At 56.4% G+C, this 10,057-nt stretch overlaps 46 non-coding genes across 46 annotated transcripts; all 46 read right to left on the bottom strand.

Annotated features, from left to right (window-relative positions):
• Positions 1-52: 52 nt before the first annotated feature.
• On the bottom strand, positions 53-171 carry LOC141118475 (5S ribosomal RNA). The gene has a single exon (XR_012237849.1). It is a non-coding gene; the product is annotated as a 5S ribosomal RNA (ribosomal RNA).
• Positions 172-271: 100 nt separating this feature from the next.
• Positions 272-390, bottom strand: LOC141118474 (5S ribosomal RNA). The gene has a single exon (XR_012237848.1). It is a non-coding gene; the product is annotated as a 5S ribosomal RNA (ribosomal RNA).
• Positions 391-488: 98 nt separating this feature from the next.
• Positions 489-607, bottom strand: LOC141118473 (5S ribosomal RNA). Its single transcript, XR_012237847.1, has one exon. It is a non-coding gene; the product is annotated as a 5S ribosomal RNA (ribosomal RNA).
• Positions 608-706: 99 nt separating this feature from the next.
• Positions 707-825, bottom strand: LOC141118472 (5S ribosomal RNA). Its single transcript, XR_012237846.1, has one exon. It is a non-coding gene; the product is annotated as a 5S ribosomal RNA (ribosomal RNA).
• A 98-nt stretch (positions 826-923) lies between these two features.
• LOC141118471 (5S ribosomal RNA) lies at positions 924-1,042 on the bottom strand. The gene has a single exon (XR_012237845.1). It is a non-coding gene; the product is annotated as a 5S ribosomal RNA (ribosomal RNA).
• Positions 1,043-1,141: 99 nt separating this feature from the next.
• LOC141118470 (5S ribosomal RNA) lies at positions 1,142-1,260 on the bottom strand. Its single transcript, XR_012237844.1, has one exon. It is a non-coding gene; the product is annotated as a 5S ribosomal RNA (ribosomal RNA).
• Positions 1,261-1,360: 100 nt separating this feature from the next.
• On the bottom strand, positions 1,361-1,479 carry LOC141118469 (5S ribosomal RNA). The gene has a single exon (XR_012237843.1). It is a non-coding gene; the product is annotated as a 5S ribosomal RNA (ribosomal RNA).
• Positions 1,480-1,579: 100 nt separating this feature from the next.
• On the bottom strand, positions 1,580-1,698 carry LOC141118467 (5S ribosomal RNA). Its single transcript, XR_012237841.1, has one exon. It is a non-coding gene; the product is annotated as a 5S ribosomal RNA (ribosomal RNA).
• Positions 1,699-1,797: 99 nt separating this feature from the next.
• On the bottom strand, positions 1,798-1,916 carry LOC141119913 (5S ribosomal RNA). The gene has a single exon (XR_012239246.1). It is a non-coding gene; the product is annotated as a 5S ribosomal RNA (ribosomal RNA).
• Positions 1,917-2,014: 98 nt separating this feature from the next.
• Positions 2,015-2,133, bottom strand: LOC141118466 (5S ribosomal RNA). The gene has a single exon (XR_012237840.1). It is a non-coding gene; the product is annotated as a 5S ribosomal RNA (ribosomal RNA).
• A 99-nt stretch (positions 2,134-2,232) lies between these two features.
• Positions 2,233-2,351, bottom strand: LOC141118465 (5S ribosomal RNA). Its single transcript, XR_012237839.1, has one exon. It is a non-coding gene; the product is annotated as a 5S ribosomal RNA (ribosomal RNA).
• A 100-nt stretch (positions 2,352-2,451) lies between these two features.
• On the bottom strand, positions 2,452-2,570 carry LOC141118464 (5S ribosomal RNA). Its single transcript, XR_012237838.1, has one exon. It is a non-coding gene; the product is annotated as a 5S ribosomal RNA (ribosomal RNA).
• Positions 2,571-2,670: 100 nt separating this feature from the next.
• On the bottom strand, positions 2,671-2,789 carry LOC141118463 (5S ribosomal RNA). The gene has a single exon (XR_012237837.1). It is a non-coding gene; the product is annotated as a 5S ribosomal RNA (ribosomal RNA).
• Positions 2,790-2,888: 99 nt separating this feature from the next.
• LOC141120022 (5S ribosomal RNA) lies at positions 2,889-3,007 on the bottom strand. Its single transcript, XR_012239355.1, has one exon. It is a non-coding gene; the product is annotated as a 5S ribosomal RNA (ribosomal RNA).
• Positions 3,008-3,105: 98 nt separating this feature from the next.
• Positions 3,106-3,224, bottom strand: LOC141119884 (5S ribosomal RNA). The gene has a single exon (XR_012239217.1). It is a non-coding gene; the product is annotated as a 5S ribosomal RNA (ribosomal RNA).
• A 99-nt stretch (positions 3,225-3,323) lies between these two features.
• On the bottom strand, positions 3,324-3,442 carry LOC141120161 (5S ribosomal RNA). The gene has a single exon (XR_012239489.1). It is a non-coding gene; the product is annotated as a 5S ribosomal RNA (ribosomal RNA).
• A 100-nt stretch (positions 3,443-3,542) lies between these two features.
• Positions 3,543-3,661, bottom strand: LOC141118461 (5S ribosomal RNA). Its single transcript, XR_012237835.1, has one exon. It is a non-coding gene; the product is annotated as a 5S ribosomal RNA (ribosomal RNA).
• Positions 3,662-3,761: 100 nt separating this feature from the next.
• On the bottom strand, positions 3,762-3,880 carry LOC141118459 (5S ribosomal RNA). The gene has a single exon (XR_012237834.1). It is a non-coding gene; the product is annotated as a 5S ribosomal RNA (ribosomal RNA).
• A 98-nt stretch (positions 3,881-3,978) lies between these two features.
• LOC141118458 (5S ribosomal RNA) lies at positions 3,979-4,097 on the bottom strand. The gene has a single exon (XR_012237833.1). It is a non-coding gene; the product is annotated as a 5S ribosomal RNA (ribosomal RNA).
• Positions 4,098-4,195: 98 nt separating this feature from the next.
• On the bottom strand, positions 4,196-4,314 carry LOC141118457 (5S ribosomal RNA). The gene has a single exon (XR_012237832.1). It is a non-coding gene; the product is annotated as a 5S ribosomal RNA (ribosomal RNA).
• A 99-nt stretch (positions 4,315-4,413) lies between these two features.
• Positions 4,414-4,532, bottom strand: LOC141118456 (5S ribosomal RNA). The gene has a single exon (XR_012237831.1). It is a non-coding gene; the product is annotated as a 5S ribosomal RNA (ribosomal RNA).
• A 100-nt stretch (positions 4,533-4,632) lies between these two features.
• LOC141118454 (5S ribosomal RNA) lies at positions 4,633-4,751 on the bottom strand. The gene has a single exon (XR_012237829.1). It is a non-coding gene; the product is annotated as a 5S ribosomal RNA (ribosomal RNA).
• A 100-nt stretch (positions 4,752-4,851) lies between these two features.
• LOC141118453 (5S ribosomal RNA) lies at positions 4,852-4,970 on the bottom strand. Its single transcript, XR_012237828.1, has one exon. It is a non-coding gene; the product is annotated as a 5S ribosomal RNA (ribosomal RNA).
• A 99-nt stretch (positions 4,971-5,069) lies between these two features.
• Positions 5,070-5,188, bottom strand: LOC141120155 (5S ribosomal RNA). Its single transcript, XR_012239483.1, has one exon. It is a non-coding gene; the product is annotated as a 5S ribosomal RNA (ribosomal RNA).
• Positions 5,189-5,286: 98 nt separating this feature from the next.
• LOC141118452 (5S ribosomal RNA) lies at positions 5,287-5,405 on the bottom strand. The gene has a single exon (XR_012237827.1). It is a non-coding gene; the product is annotated as a 5S ribosomal RNA (ribosomal RNA).
• Positions 5,406-5,504: 99 nt separating this feature from the next.
• On the bottom strand, positions 5,505-5,623 carry LOC141120144 (5S ribosomal RNA). The gene has a single exon (XR_012239472.1). It is a non-coding gene; the product is annotated as a 5S ribosomal RNA (ribosomal RNA).
• A 100-nt stretch (positions 5,624-5,723) lies between these two features.
• Positions 5,724-5,842, bottom strand: LOC141118451 (5S ribosomal RNA). Its single transcript, XR_012237826.1, has one exon. It is a non-coding gene; the product is annotated as a 5S ribosomal RNA (ribosomal RNA).
• A 100-nt stretch (positions 5,843-5,942) lies between these two features.
• LOC141118450 (5S ribosomal RNA) lies at positions 5,943-6,061 on the bottom strand. Its single transcript, XR_012237825.1, has one exon. It is a non-coding gene; the product is annotated as a 5S ribosomal RNA (ribosomal RNA).
• A 100-nt stretch (positions 6,062-6,161) lies between these two features.
• On the bottom strand, positions 6,162-6,280 carry LOC141118449 (5S ribosomal RNA). Its single transcript, XR_012237824.1, has one exon. It is a non-coding gene; the product is annotated as a 5S ribosomal RNA (ribosomal RNA).
• A 98-nt stretch (positions 6,281-6,378) lies between these two features.
• On the bottom strand, positions 6,379-6,497 carry LOC141119955 (5S ribosomal RNA). Its single transcript, XR_012239288.1, has one exon. It is a non-coding gene; the product is annotated as a 5S ribosomal RNA (ribosomal RNA).
• Positions 6,498-6,595: 98 nt separating this feature from the next.
• On the bottom strand, positions 6,596-6,714 carry LOC141118448 (5S ribosomal RNA). Its single transcript, XR_012237823.1, has one exon. It is a non-coding gene; the product is annotated as a 5S ribosomal RNA (ribosomal RNA).
• A 99-nt stretch (positions 6,715-6,813) lies between these two features.
• Positions 6,814-6,932, bottom strand: LOC141118447 (5S ribosomal RNA). The gene has a single exon (XR_012237822.1). It is a non-coding gene; the product is annotated as a 5S ribosomal RNA (ribosomal RNA).
• A 100-nt stretch (positions 6,933-7,032) lies between these two features.
• LOC141118446 (5S ribosomal RNA) lies at positions 7,033-7,151 on the bottom strand. The gene has a single exon (XR_012237821.1). It is a non-coding gene; the product is annotated as a 5S ribosomal RNA (ribosomal RNA).
• A 100-nt stretch (positions 7,152-7,251) lies between these two features.
• Positions 7,252-7,370, bottom strand: LOC141118445 (5S ribosomal RNA). Its single transcript, XR_012237820.1, has one exon. It is a non-coding gene; the product is annotated as a 5S ribosomal RNA (ribosomal RNA).
• A 99-nt stretch (positions 7,371-7,469) lies between these two features.
• LOC141118442 (5S ribosomal RNA) lies at positions 7,470-7,588 on the bottom strand. Its single transcript, XR_012237818.1, has one exon. It is a non-coding gene; the product is annotated as a 5S ribosomal RNA (ribosomal RNA).
• A 98-nt stretch (positions 7,589-7,686) lies between these two features.
• Positions 7,687-7,805, bottom strand: LOC141118441 (5S ribosomal RNA). The gene has a single exon (XR_012237817.1). It is a non-coding gene; the product is annotated as a 5S ribosomal RNA (ribosomal RNA).
• A 99-nt stretch (positions 7,806-7,904) lies between these two features.
• Positions 7,905-8,023, bottom strand: LOC141118440 (5S ribosomal RNA). The gene has a single exon (XR_012237816.1). It is a non-coding gene; the product is annotated as a 5S ribosomal RNA (ribosomal RNA).
• Positions 8,024-8,123: 100 nt separating this feature from the next.
• Positions 8,124-8,242, bottom strand: LOC141118439 (5S ribosomal RNA). The gene has a single exon (XR_012237815.1). It is a non-coding gene; the product is annotated as a 5S ribosomal RNA (ribosomal RNA).
• A 100-nt stretch (positions 8,243-8,342) lies between these two features.
• On the bottom strand, positions 8,343-8,461 carry LOC141118438 (5S ribosomal RNA). Its single transcript, XR_012237814.1, has one exon. It is a non-coding gene; the product is annotated as a 5S ribosomal RNA (ribosomal RNA).
• A 100-nt stretch (positions 8,462-8,561) lies between these two features.
• On the bottom strand, positions 8,562-8,680 carry LOC141118437 (5S ribosomal RNA). Its single transcript, XR_012237813.1, has one exon. It is a non-coding gene; the product is annotated as a 5S ribosomal RNA (ribosomal RNA).
• Positions 8,681-8,778: 98 nt separating this feature from the next.
• LOC141118436 (5S ribosomal RNA) lies at positions 8,779-8,897 on the bottom strand. The gene has a single exon (XR_012237812.1). It is a non-coding gene; the product is annotated as a 5S ribosomal RNA (ribosomal RNA).
• A 99-nt stretch (positions 8,898-8,996) lies between these two features.
• LOC141118435 (5S ribosomal RNA) lies at positions 8,997-9,115 on the bottom strand. Its single transcript, XR_012237811.1, has one exon. It is a non-coding gene; the product is annotated as a 5S ribosomal RNA (ribosomal RNA).
• A 98-nt stretch (positions 9,116-9,213) lies between these two features.
• Positions 9,214-9,332, bottom strand: LOC141118434 (5S ribosomal RNA). The gene has a single exon (XR_012237810.1). It is a non-coding gene; the product is annotated as a 5S ribosomal RNA (ribosomal RNA).
• A 99-nt stretch (positions 9,333-9,431) lies between these two features.
• Positions 9,432-9,550, bottom strand: LOC141118433 (5S ribosomal RNA). The gene has a single exon (XR_012237809.1). It is a non-coding gene; the product is annotated as a 5S ribosomal RNA (ribosomal RNA).
• A 100-nt stretch (positions 9,551-9,650) lies between these two features.
• On the bottom strand, positions 9,651-9,769 carry LOC141118431 (5S ribosomal RNA). The gene has a single exon (XR_012237807.1). It is a non-coding gene; the product is annotated as a 5S ribosomal RNA (ribosomal RNA).
• Positions 9,770-9,869: 100 nt separating this feature from the next.
• On the bottom strand, positions 9,870-9,988 carry LOC141118430 (5S ribosomal RNA). The gene has a single exon (XR_012237806.1). It is a non-coding gene; the product is annotated as a 5S ribosomal RNA (ribosomal RNA).
• Positions 9,989-10,057: the final 69 nt, after the last annotated feature.

Raw genomic sequence — 10,057 nt, 5'->3', positions numbered from 1 at the left:
GGGAAACGAGGAAAAAAAACAGGGCAAGTCCAGAACTCCCCCAAAAAAAAGAAGCCTACGGCACCTGGTATTCCCAGGCGGTCTCCCATCCAGGTACTAACCAGGCCCGACCCTGCTTAGCCTCCGAGATCAGACGAGATCGGGCGCTTTCAGGGTGATGTGGCCGTAGGCGATCTCTAACGGCACGCTCAACCCTCTTGACCTTGGCGGCGCCAAGATGGGAAACGAGGAAAAAAAACAGGGCAAGTCCAGAACGCCCCCCAAAAAAAGAAGCCTACGGCACCTGGTATTCCCAGGCGGTCTCCCATCCAGGTACTAACCAGGCCCGACCCTGCTTAGCCTCCGAGATCAGACGAGATCGGGCGCTTTCAGGGTGATGTGGCCGTAGGCGATCTCTTACGGCACGCTCAACCCTCTTGACTTTGGCGGCACCAAGATGGGAAACGAGGAAAAAAACAGGGCAAGTCCAGAACTCCAAGAAAAAGAGAAGCCTACGGCACCTGGTATTCCCAGGCGGTCTCCCATCCAGGTACTAACCAGGCCCGACCCTGCTTAGCCTCCGAGATCAGACGAGATCGGGCGCTTTCAGGGTGATGTGGCCGTAGGCGATCTCTTACGGCACGCTCAACCCTCTTGACTTTGGCGGCGCCAAGATGGGAAACGAGGAAAAAAAACAGGGCAAGTCCAGAAATCCAAGAAAAAAAGAAGCCTACGGCACCTGGTATTCCCAGGCGGTCTCCCATCCAGGTACTAACCAGGCCCGACCCTGCTTAGCCTCCGAGATCAGACGAGATCGGGCGCTTTCAGGGTGATGTGGCCGTAGGCGATCTCTTACGGCACGCTCAACCCTCTTGACTTTGGCGGCACCAAGATGGGAAACGAGGAAAAAAACAGGGCAAGTCCAGAACTCCAAGAAAAAAAGAAGCCTACGGCACCTGGTATTCCCAGGCGGTCTCCCATCCAGGTACTAACCAGGCCCGACCCTGCTTAGCCTCCGAGATCAGACGAGATCGGGCGCTTTCAGGGTGATGTGGCCGTAGGCGATCTCTTACGGCACGCTCAACCCTCTTGACTTTGGCGGCGCCAAGATGGGAAACGAGGAAAAAAAACAGGGCAAGTCCAGAAATCCAAGAAAAAAAGAAGCCTACGGCACCTGGTATTCCCAGGCGGTCTCCCATCCAGGTACTAACCAGGCCCGACCCTGCTTAGCCTCCGAGATCAGACGAGATCGGGCGCTTTCAGGGTGATGTGGCCGTAGGCGATCTCTAACGGCACGCTCAACCCTCTTGACCTTGGCGGCGCCAAGATGGGAAACGAGGAAAAAAAACAGGGCAAGTCCAGAACGCCCCCCAAAAAAAGAAGCCTACGGCACCTGGTATTCCCAGGCGGTCTCCCATCCAGGTACTAACCAGGCCCGACCCTGCTTAGCCTCCGAGATCAGACGAGATCGGGCGCTTTCAGGGTGATGTGGCCGTAGGCGATCTCTAACGGCACGCTCAACCCTCTTGACCTTGGCGGCGCCAAGATGGGAAACGAGGAAAAAAAACAGGGCAAGTCCAGAACTCCCCCAAAAAAAAGAAGCCTACGGCACCTGGTATTCCCAGGCGGTCTCCCATCCAGGTACTAACCAGGCCCGACCCTGCTTAGCCTCCGAGATCAGACGAGATCGGGCGCTTTCAGGGTGATGTGGCCGTAGGCGATCTCTTACGGCACGCTCAACCCTCTTGACTTTGGCGGCGCCAAGATGGGAAACGAGGAAAAAAAACAGGGCAAGTCCAGAACTCCAAGAAAAAAAGGAGCCTACGGCACCTGGTATTCCCAGGCGGTCTCCCATCCAGGTACTAACCAGGCCCGACCCTGCTTAGCCTCCGAGATCAGACGAGATCGGGCGCTTTCAGGGTGATGTGACCGTAGGCGATCTCTTAAGGCACACTCAACCCTCTTGACTTTGGCGGCACCAAGATGGGAAACGAGGAAAAAAACAGGGCAAGTCCAGAACTCCAAGAAAAAAAGAAGCCTACGGCACCTGGTATTCCCAGGCGGTCTCCCATCCAGGTACTAACCAGGCCCGACCCTGCTTAGCCTCCGAGATCAGACGAGATCGGGCGCTTTCAGGGTGATGTGGCCGTAGGCGATCTCTTACGGCACGCTCAACCCTCTTGACTTTGGCGGCGCCAAGATGGGAAACGAGGAAAAAAAACAGGGCAAGTCCAGAAATCCAAGAAAAAAAGAAGCCTACGGCACCTGGTATTCCCAGGCGGTCTCCCATCCAGGTACTAACCAGGCCCGACCCTGCTTAGCCTCCGAGATCAGACGAGATCGGGCGCTTTCAGGGTGATGTGGCCGTAGGCGATCTCTAACGGCACGCTCAACCCTCTTGACCTTGGCGGCGCCAAGATGGGAAACGAGGAAAAAAAACAGGGCAAGTCCAGAACGCCCCCCAAAAAAAGAAGCCTACGGCACCTGGTATTCCCAGGCGGTCTCCCATCCAGGTACTAACCAGGCCCGACCCTGCTTAGCCTCCGAGATCAGACGAGATCGGGCGCTTTCAGGGTGATGTGGCCGTAGGCGATCTCTAACGGCATGCTCAACCCTCTTGACCTTGGCGGCGCCAAGATGGGAAACGACGAAAAAAAACAGGGCAAGTCCAGAACTCCCCCAAAAAAAAGAAGCCTACGGCACCTGGTATTCCCAGGCGGTCTCCCATCCAGGTACTAACCAGGCCCGACCCTGCTTAGCCTCCGAGATCAGACGAGATCGGGCGCTTTCAGGGTGATGTGGCCGTAGGCGATCTCTTACGGCACGCTCAACCCTCTTGACTTTGGCGGCGCCAAGATGGGAAACGAGGAAAAAAAACAGGGCAAGTCCAGAAATCCAAGAAAAAAAGAAACCTACGGCACCTGGTATTCCCAGGCGGTCTCCCATCCAGGTACTAACCAGGCCCGACCCTGCTTAGCCTCCGAGATCAGACGAGATCGGGCGCTTTCAGGGTGATGTGGCCGTAGGCGATCTCTTACGGCACGCTCAACCCTCTTGACTTTGGCGGCACCAAGATGGGAAACGAGGAAAAAAACAGGGCAAGTCCAGAACTCCAAGAAAAAAAGAAGCCTACAGCACCTGGTATTCCCAGGCGGTCTCCCATCCAGGTACTAACCAGGCCCGACCCTGCTTAGCCTCCGAGATCAGACGAGATCGGGCGCTTTCAGGGTGATGTGGCCGTAGGCGATCTCTTACGGCACGCTCAACCCTCTTGACTTTGGCGGCGCCAAGATGGGAAACGAGGAAAAAAAACAGGGCAAGTCCAGAAATCCAAGAAAAAAAGAAGCCTACGGCACCTGGTATTCCCAGGCGGTCTCCCATCCAGGTACTAACCAGGCCCGACCCAGCTTAGCCTCCGAGATCAGACGAGATCGGGCGCTTTCAGGGTGATGTGGCCGTAGGCGATCTCTAACGGCACGCTCAACCCTCTTGACCTTGGCGGCGCCAAGATGGGAAACGAGGAAAAAAAACAGGGCAAGTCCAGAACGCCCCCCAAAAAAAGAAGCCTACGGCACCTGGTATTCCCAGGCGGTCTCCCATCCAGGTACTAACCAGGCCCGACCCTGCTTAGCCTCCGAGATCAGACGAGATCGGGCGCTTTCAGGGTGATGTGGCCGTAGGCAATCTCTAACGGCACGCTCAACCCTCTTGACCTTGGCGGCGCCAAGATGGGAAACGAGGAAAAAAAACAGGGCAAGTCCAGAACTCCCCCAAAAAAAAGAAGCCTACGGCACCTGGTATTCCCAGGCGGTCTCCCATCCAGGTACTAACCAGGCCCGACCCTGCTTAGCCTCCGAGATCAGACGAGATCGGGCGCTTTCAGGGTGATGTGGCCGTAGGCGATCTCTAACGGCACGCTCAACCCTCTTGACCTTGGCGGCGCCAAGATGGGAAACGAGGAAAAAAACAGGGCAAGTCCAGAACGCCCCCCAAAAAAAAAGCCTACGGCACCTGGTATTCCCAGGCGGTCTCCCATCCAGGTACTAACCAGGCCCGACCCTGCTTAGCCTCCGAGATCAGACGAGATCGGGCGCTTTCAGGGTGATGTGGCCGTAGGCGATCTCTTACGGCACGCTCAACCCTCTTGACTTTGGCGGCACCAAGATGGGAAACGAGGAAAAAAACAGGGCAAGTCCAGAACTCCAAGAAAAAGAGAAGCCTACGGCACCTGGTATTCCCAGGCGGTCTCCCATCCAGGTACTAACCAGGCCCGACCCTGCTTAGCCTCCGAGATCAGACGAGATCGGGCGCTTTCAGGGTGATGTGGCCGTAGGCGATCTCTTACGGCACGCTCAACCCTCTTGACTTTGGCGGCGCCAAGATGGGAAACGAGGAAAAAAAACAGGGCAAGTCCAGAAATCCAAGAAAAAAAGAAGCCTACGGCACCTGGTATTCCCAGGCGGTCTCCCATCCAGGTACTAACCAGGCCCGACCCTGCTTAGCCTCCGAGATCAGACGAGATCGGGCGCTTTCAGGGTGATGTGGCCGTAGGCGATCTCTAACGGCACGCTCAACCCTCTTGACCTTGGCGGCGCCAAGATGGGAAACGAGGAAAAAAAACAGGGCAAGTCCAGAACGCCCCCCAAAAAAAGAAGCCTACGGCACCTGGTATTCCCAGGCGGTCTCCCATCCAGGTACTAACCAGGCCCGACCCTGCTTAGCCTCCGAGATCAGACGAGATCGGGCGCTTTCAGGGTGATGTGGCCGTAGGCGATCTCTAACGGCACGCTCAACCCTCTTGACCTTGGCGGCGCCAAGATGGGAAACGAGGAAAAAAAACAGGGCAAGTCCAGAACTCCCCCAAAAAAAAGAAGCCTACGGCACCTGGTATTCCCAGGCGGTCTCCCATCCAGGTACTAACCAGGCCCGACCCTGCTTAGCCTCCGAGATCAGACGAGATCGGGCGCTTTCAGGGTGATGTGGCCGTAGGCGATCTCTTACGGCACGCTCAACCCTCTTGACTTTGGCGGCGCCAAGATGGGAAACGAGGAAAAAAAACAGGGCAAGTCCAGAAATCCAAGAAAAAAAGAAGCCTACGGCACCTGGTATTCCCAGGCGGTCTCCCATCCAGGTACTAACCAGGCCCGACCCTGCTTAGCCTCCGAGATCAGACGAGATCGGGCGCTTTCAGGGTGATGAGGCCGTAGGCGATCTCTTACGGCACGCTCAACCCTCTTGACTTTGGCGGCACCAAGATGGGAAACGAGGAAAAAAACAGGGCAAGTCCAGAACTCCAAGAAAAAAAGAAGCCTACGGCACCTGGTATTCCCAGGCGGTCTCCCATCCAGGTACTAACCAGGCCCGACCCTGCTTAGCCTCCGAGATCAGACGAGATCGGGCGCTTTCAGGGTGATGTGGCCGTAGGCGATCTCTTACGGCACGCTCAACCCTCTTGACTTTGGCGGCGCCAAGATGGGAAACGAGGAAAAAAAACAGGGCAAGTCCAGAAATCCAAGAAAAAAAGAAGCCTACGGCACCTGGTATTCCCAGGCGGTCTCCCATCCAGGTACTAACCAGGCCCGACCCTGCTTAGCCTCCGAGATCAGACGAGATCGGGCGCTTTCAGGGTGATGTGGCCGTAGGTGATCTCTAACGGCACGCTCAACCCTCTTGACCTTGGCGGCGCCAAGATGGGAAACGAGGAAAAAAAACAGGGCAAGTCCAGAACGCCCCCCAAAAAAAGAAGCCTACGGCACCTGGTATTCCCAGGCGGTCTCCCATCCAGGTACTAACCAGGCCCGACCCTGCTTAGCCTCCGAGATCAGACGAGATCGGGCGCTTTCAGGGTGATGTGGCCGTAGGCGATCTCTAACGGCACGCTCAACCCTCTTGACCTTGGCGGCGCCAAGATGGGAAACGAGGAAAAAAAACAGGGCAAGTCCAGAACTCCCCCAAAAAAAAGAAGCCTACGGCACCTGGTATTCCCAGGCGGTCTCCCATCCAGGTACTAACCAGGCCCGACCCTGCTTAGCCTCCGAGATCAGACGAGATCGGGCGCTTTCAGGGTGATGTGGCCGTAGGCGATCTCTAACGGCACGCTCAACCCTCTTGACCTTGGCGGCGCCAAGATGGGAAACGAGGAAAAAAAACAGGGCAAGTCCAGAACGCCCCCCAAAAAAAGAAGCCTACGGCACCTGGTATTCCCAGGCGGTCTCCCATCCAGGTACTAACCAGGCCCGACCCTGCTTAGCCTCCGAGATCAGACGAGATCGGGCGCTTTCAGGGTGATGTGGCCGTAGGCGATCTCTTACGGCACGCTCAACCCTCTTGACTTTGGCGGCACCAAGATGGGAAACGAGGAAAAAAACAGGGCAAGTCCAGAACTCCAAGAAAAAAAGAAGCCTACGGCACCTGGTATTCCCAGGCGGTCTCCCATCCAGGTACTAACCAGGCCCGACCCTGCTTAGCCTCCGAGATCAGACGAGATCGGGCGCTTTCAGGGTGATGTGGCCATAGGCGATCTCTTACGGCACGCTCAACCCTCTTGACTTTGGCGGCACCAAGATGGGAAACGAGGAAAAAAACAGGGCAAGTCCAGAACTCCAAGAAAAAAAGAAGCCTACGGCACCTGGTATTCCCAGGCGGTCTCCCATCCAGGTACTAACCAGGCCCGACCCTGCTTAGCCTCCGAGATCAGACGAGATCGGGCGCTTTCAGGGTGATGTGGCCGTAGGCGATCTCTTACGGCACGCTCAACCCTCTTGACTTTGGCGGCGCCAAGATGGGAAACGAGGAAAAAAAACAGGGCAAGTCCAGAAATCCAAGAAAAAAAGAAGCCTACGGCACCTGGTATTCCCAGGCGGTCTCCCATCCAGGTACTAACCAGGCCCGACCCTGCTTAGCCTCCGAGATCAGACGAGATCGGGCGCTTTCAGGGTGATGTGGCCGTAGGCGATCTCTAACGGCACGCTCAACCCTCTTGACCTTGGCGGCGCCAAGATGGGAAACGAGGAAAAAAAACAGGGCAAGTCCAGAACGCCCCCCAAAAAAAGAAGCCTACGGCACCTGGTATTCCCAGGCGGTCTCCCATCCAGGTACTAACCAGGCCCGACCCTGCTTAGCCTCCGAGATCAGACGAGATCGGGCGCTTTCAGGGTGATGTGGCCGTAGGCGATCTCTAACGGCACGCTCAACCCTCTTGACCTTGGCGGCGCCAAGATGGGAAACGAGGAAAAAAAACAGGGCAAGTCCAGAACTCCCCCAAAAAAAAGAAGCCTACGGCACCTGGTATTCCCAGGCGGTCTCCCATCCAGGTACTAACCAGGCCCGACCCTGCTTAGCCTCCGAGATCAGACGAGATCGGGCGCTTTCAGGGTGATGTGGCCGTAGGCGATCTCTTACGGCACGCTCAACCCTCTTGACTTTGGCGGCGCCAAGATGGGAAACGAGGAAAAAAAACAGGGCAAGTCCAGAAATCCAAGAAAAAAAGAAGCCTACGGCACCTGGTATTCCCAGGCGGTCTCCCATCCAGGTACTAACCAGGCCCGACCCTGCTTAGCCTCCGAGATCAGACGAGATCGGGCGCTTTCAGGGTGATGTGGCCGTAGGCGATCTCTTACGGCACGCTCAACCCTCTTGACTTTGGCGGCACCAAGATGGGAAACGAGGAAAAAAACAGGGCAAGTCCAGAACTCCAAGAAAAAAAGAAGCCTACGGCACCTGGTATTCCCAGGCGGTCTCCCATCCAGGTACTAACCAGGCCCGACCCTGCTTAGCCTCCGAGATCAGACGAGATCGGGCGCTTTCAGGGTGATGTGGCCGTAGGCGATCTCTTACGGCACGCTCAACCCTCTTGACTTTGGCGGCGCCAAGATGGGAAACGAGGAAAAAAAACAGGGCAAGTCCAGAAATCCAAGAAAAAAAGAAGCCTACGGCACCTGGTATTCCCAGGCGGTCTCCCATCCAGGTACTAACCAGGCCCGACCCTGCTTAGCCTCCGAGATCAGACGAGATCGGGCGCTTTCAGGGTGATGTGGCCGTAGGCGATCTCTACCGGCACGCTCAACCCTCTTGACCTTGGCGGCGCCAAGATGGGAAACGAGGAAAAAAAACAGGGCAAGTCCAGAACGCCCCCCAAAAAAAGAAGCCTACGGCACCTGGTATTCCCAGGCGGTCTCCCATCCAGGTACTAACCAGGCCCGACCCTGCTTAGCCTCCGAGATCAGACGAGATCGGGCGCTTTCAGGGTGATGTGGCCGTAGGCGATCTCTAATGGCACGCTCAACCCTCTTGACCTTGGCGGCGCCAAGATGGGAAACGAGGAAAAAAAACAGGGCAAGTCCAGAACTCCCCCAAAAAAAAGAAGCCTACGGCACCTGGTATTCCCAGGCGGTCTCCCATCCAGGTACTAACCAGGCCCGACCCTGCTTAGCCTCCGAGATCAGACGAGATCGGGCGCTTTCAGGGTGATGTGGCCGTAGGCGATCTCTAACGGCACGCTCAACCCTCTTGACCTTGGCGGCGCCAAGATGGGAAACGAGGAAAAAAAACAGGGCAAGTCCAGAACGCCCCCCAAAAAAAGAAGCCTACGGCACCTGGTATTCCCAGGCGGTCTCCCATCCAGGTACTAACCAGGCCCGACCCTGCTTAGCCTCCGAGATCAGACGAGATCGGGCGCTTTCAGGGTGATGTGGCCGTAGGCGATCTCTTACGGCACGCTCAACCCTCTTGACTTTGGCGGCACCAAGATGGGAAACGAGGAAAAAAACAGGGCAAGTCCAGAACTCCAAGAAAAAGAGAAGCCTACGGCACCTGGTATTCCCAGGCGGTCTCCCATCCAGGTACTAACCAGGCCCGACCCTGCTTAGCCTCCGAGATCAGACGAGATCGGGCGCTTTCAGGGTGATGTGGCCGTAGGCGATCTCTTACGGCACGCTCAACCCTCTTGACTTTGGCGGCGCCAAGATGGGAAACGAGGAAAAAAAACAGGGCAAGTCCAGAAATCCAAGAAAAAAAGAAGCCTACGGCACCTGGTATTCCCAGGCGGTCTCCCATCCAGGTACTAACCAGGCCCGACCCTGCTTAGCCTCCGAGATCAGACGAGATCGGGCGCTTTCAGGGTGATGTGGCCGTAGGCGATCTCTTACGGCACGCTCAACCCTCTTGACTTTGGCGGCACCAAGATGGGAAACGAGGAAAAAAACAGGGCAAGTCCAGAACTCCAAGAAAAAAAGAAGCCTACGGCACCTGGTATTCCCAGGCGGTCTCCCATCCAGGTACTAACCAGGCCCGACCCTGCTTAGCCTCCGAGATCAGACGAGATCGGGCGCTTTCAGGGTGATGTGGCCGTAGGCGATCTCTTACGGCACGCTCAACCCTCTTGACTTTGGCGGCGCCAAGATGGGAAACGAGGAAAAAAAACAGGGCAAGTCCAGAAATCCAAGAAAAAAAGAAGCCTACGGCACCTGGTATTCCCAGGCGGTCTCCCATCCAGGTACTAACCAGGCCCGACCCTGCTTAGCCTCCGAGATCAGACGAGATCGGGCGCTTTCAGGGTGATGTGGCCGTAGGCGATCTCTACCGGCACGCTCAACCCTCTTGACCTTGGCGGCGCCAAGATGGGAAACGAGGAAAAAAAACAGGGCAAGTCCAGAACGCCCCCCAAAAAAAGAAGCCTACGGCACCTGGTATTCCCAGGCGGTCTCCCATCCAGGTACTAACCAGGCCCGACCCTGCTTAGCCTCCGAGATCAGACGAGATCGGGCGCTTTCAGGGTGATGTGGCCGTAGGCGATCTCTAATGGCACGCTCAACCCTCTTGACCTTGGCGGCGCCAAGATGGGAAACGAGGAAAAAAAACAGGGCAAGTCCAGAACTCCCCCAAAAAAAAGAAGCCTACGGCACCTGGTATTCCCAGGCGGTCTCCCATCCAGGTACTAACCAGGCCCGACCCTGCTTAGCCTCCGAGATCAGACGAGATCGGGCGCTTTCAGGGTGATGTGGCCGTAGGCGATCTCTAACGGCACGCTCAACCCTCTTGACCTTGGCGGCGCCAAGATGGGAAACGAGGAAAAAAAACA

The sequence above is a fragment of the Aquarana catesbeiana genome, linkage group LG13, assembly GCF_042186555.1.
Source record: "Aquarana catesbeiana isolate 2022-GZ linkage group LG13, ASM4218655v1, whole genome shotgun sequence".
NCBI classification, from domain to species: Eukaryota; Metazoa; Chordata; class Amphibia; order Anura; family Ranidae; genus Aquarana; species Aquarana catesbeiana.
The sequence above is the reverse complement of the archived record's forward strand: the minus strand, read 5'-3'. Positions and strand labels throughout refer to the sequence as shown.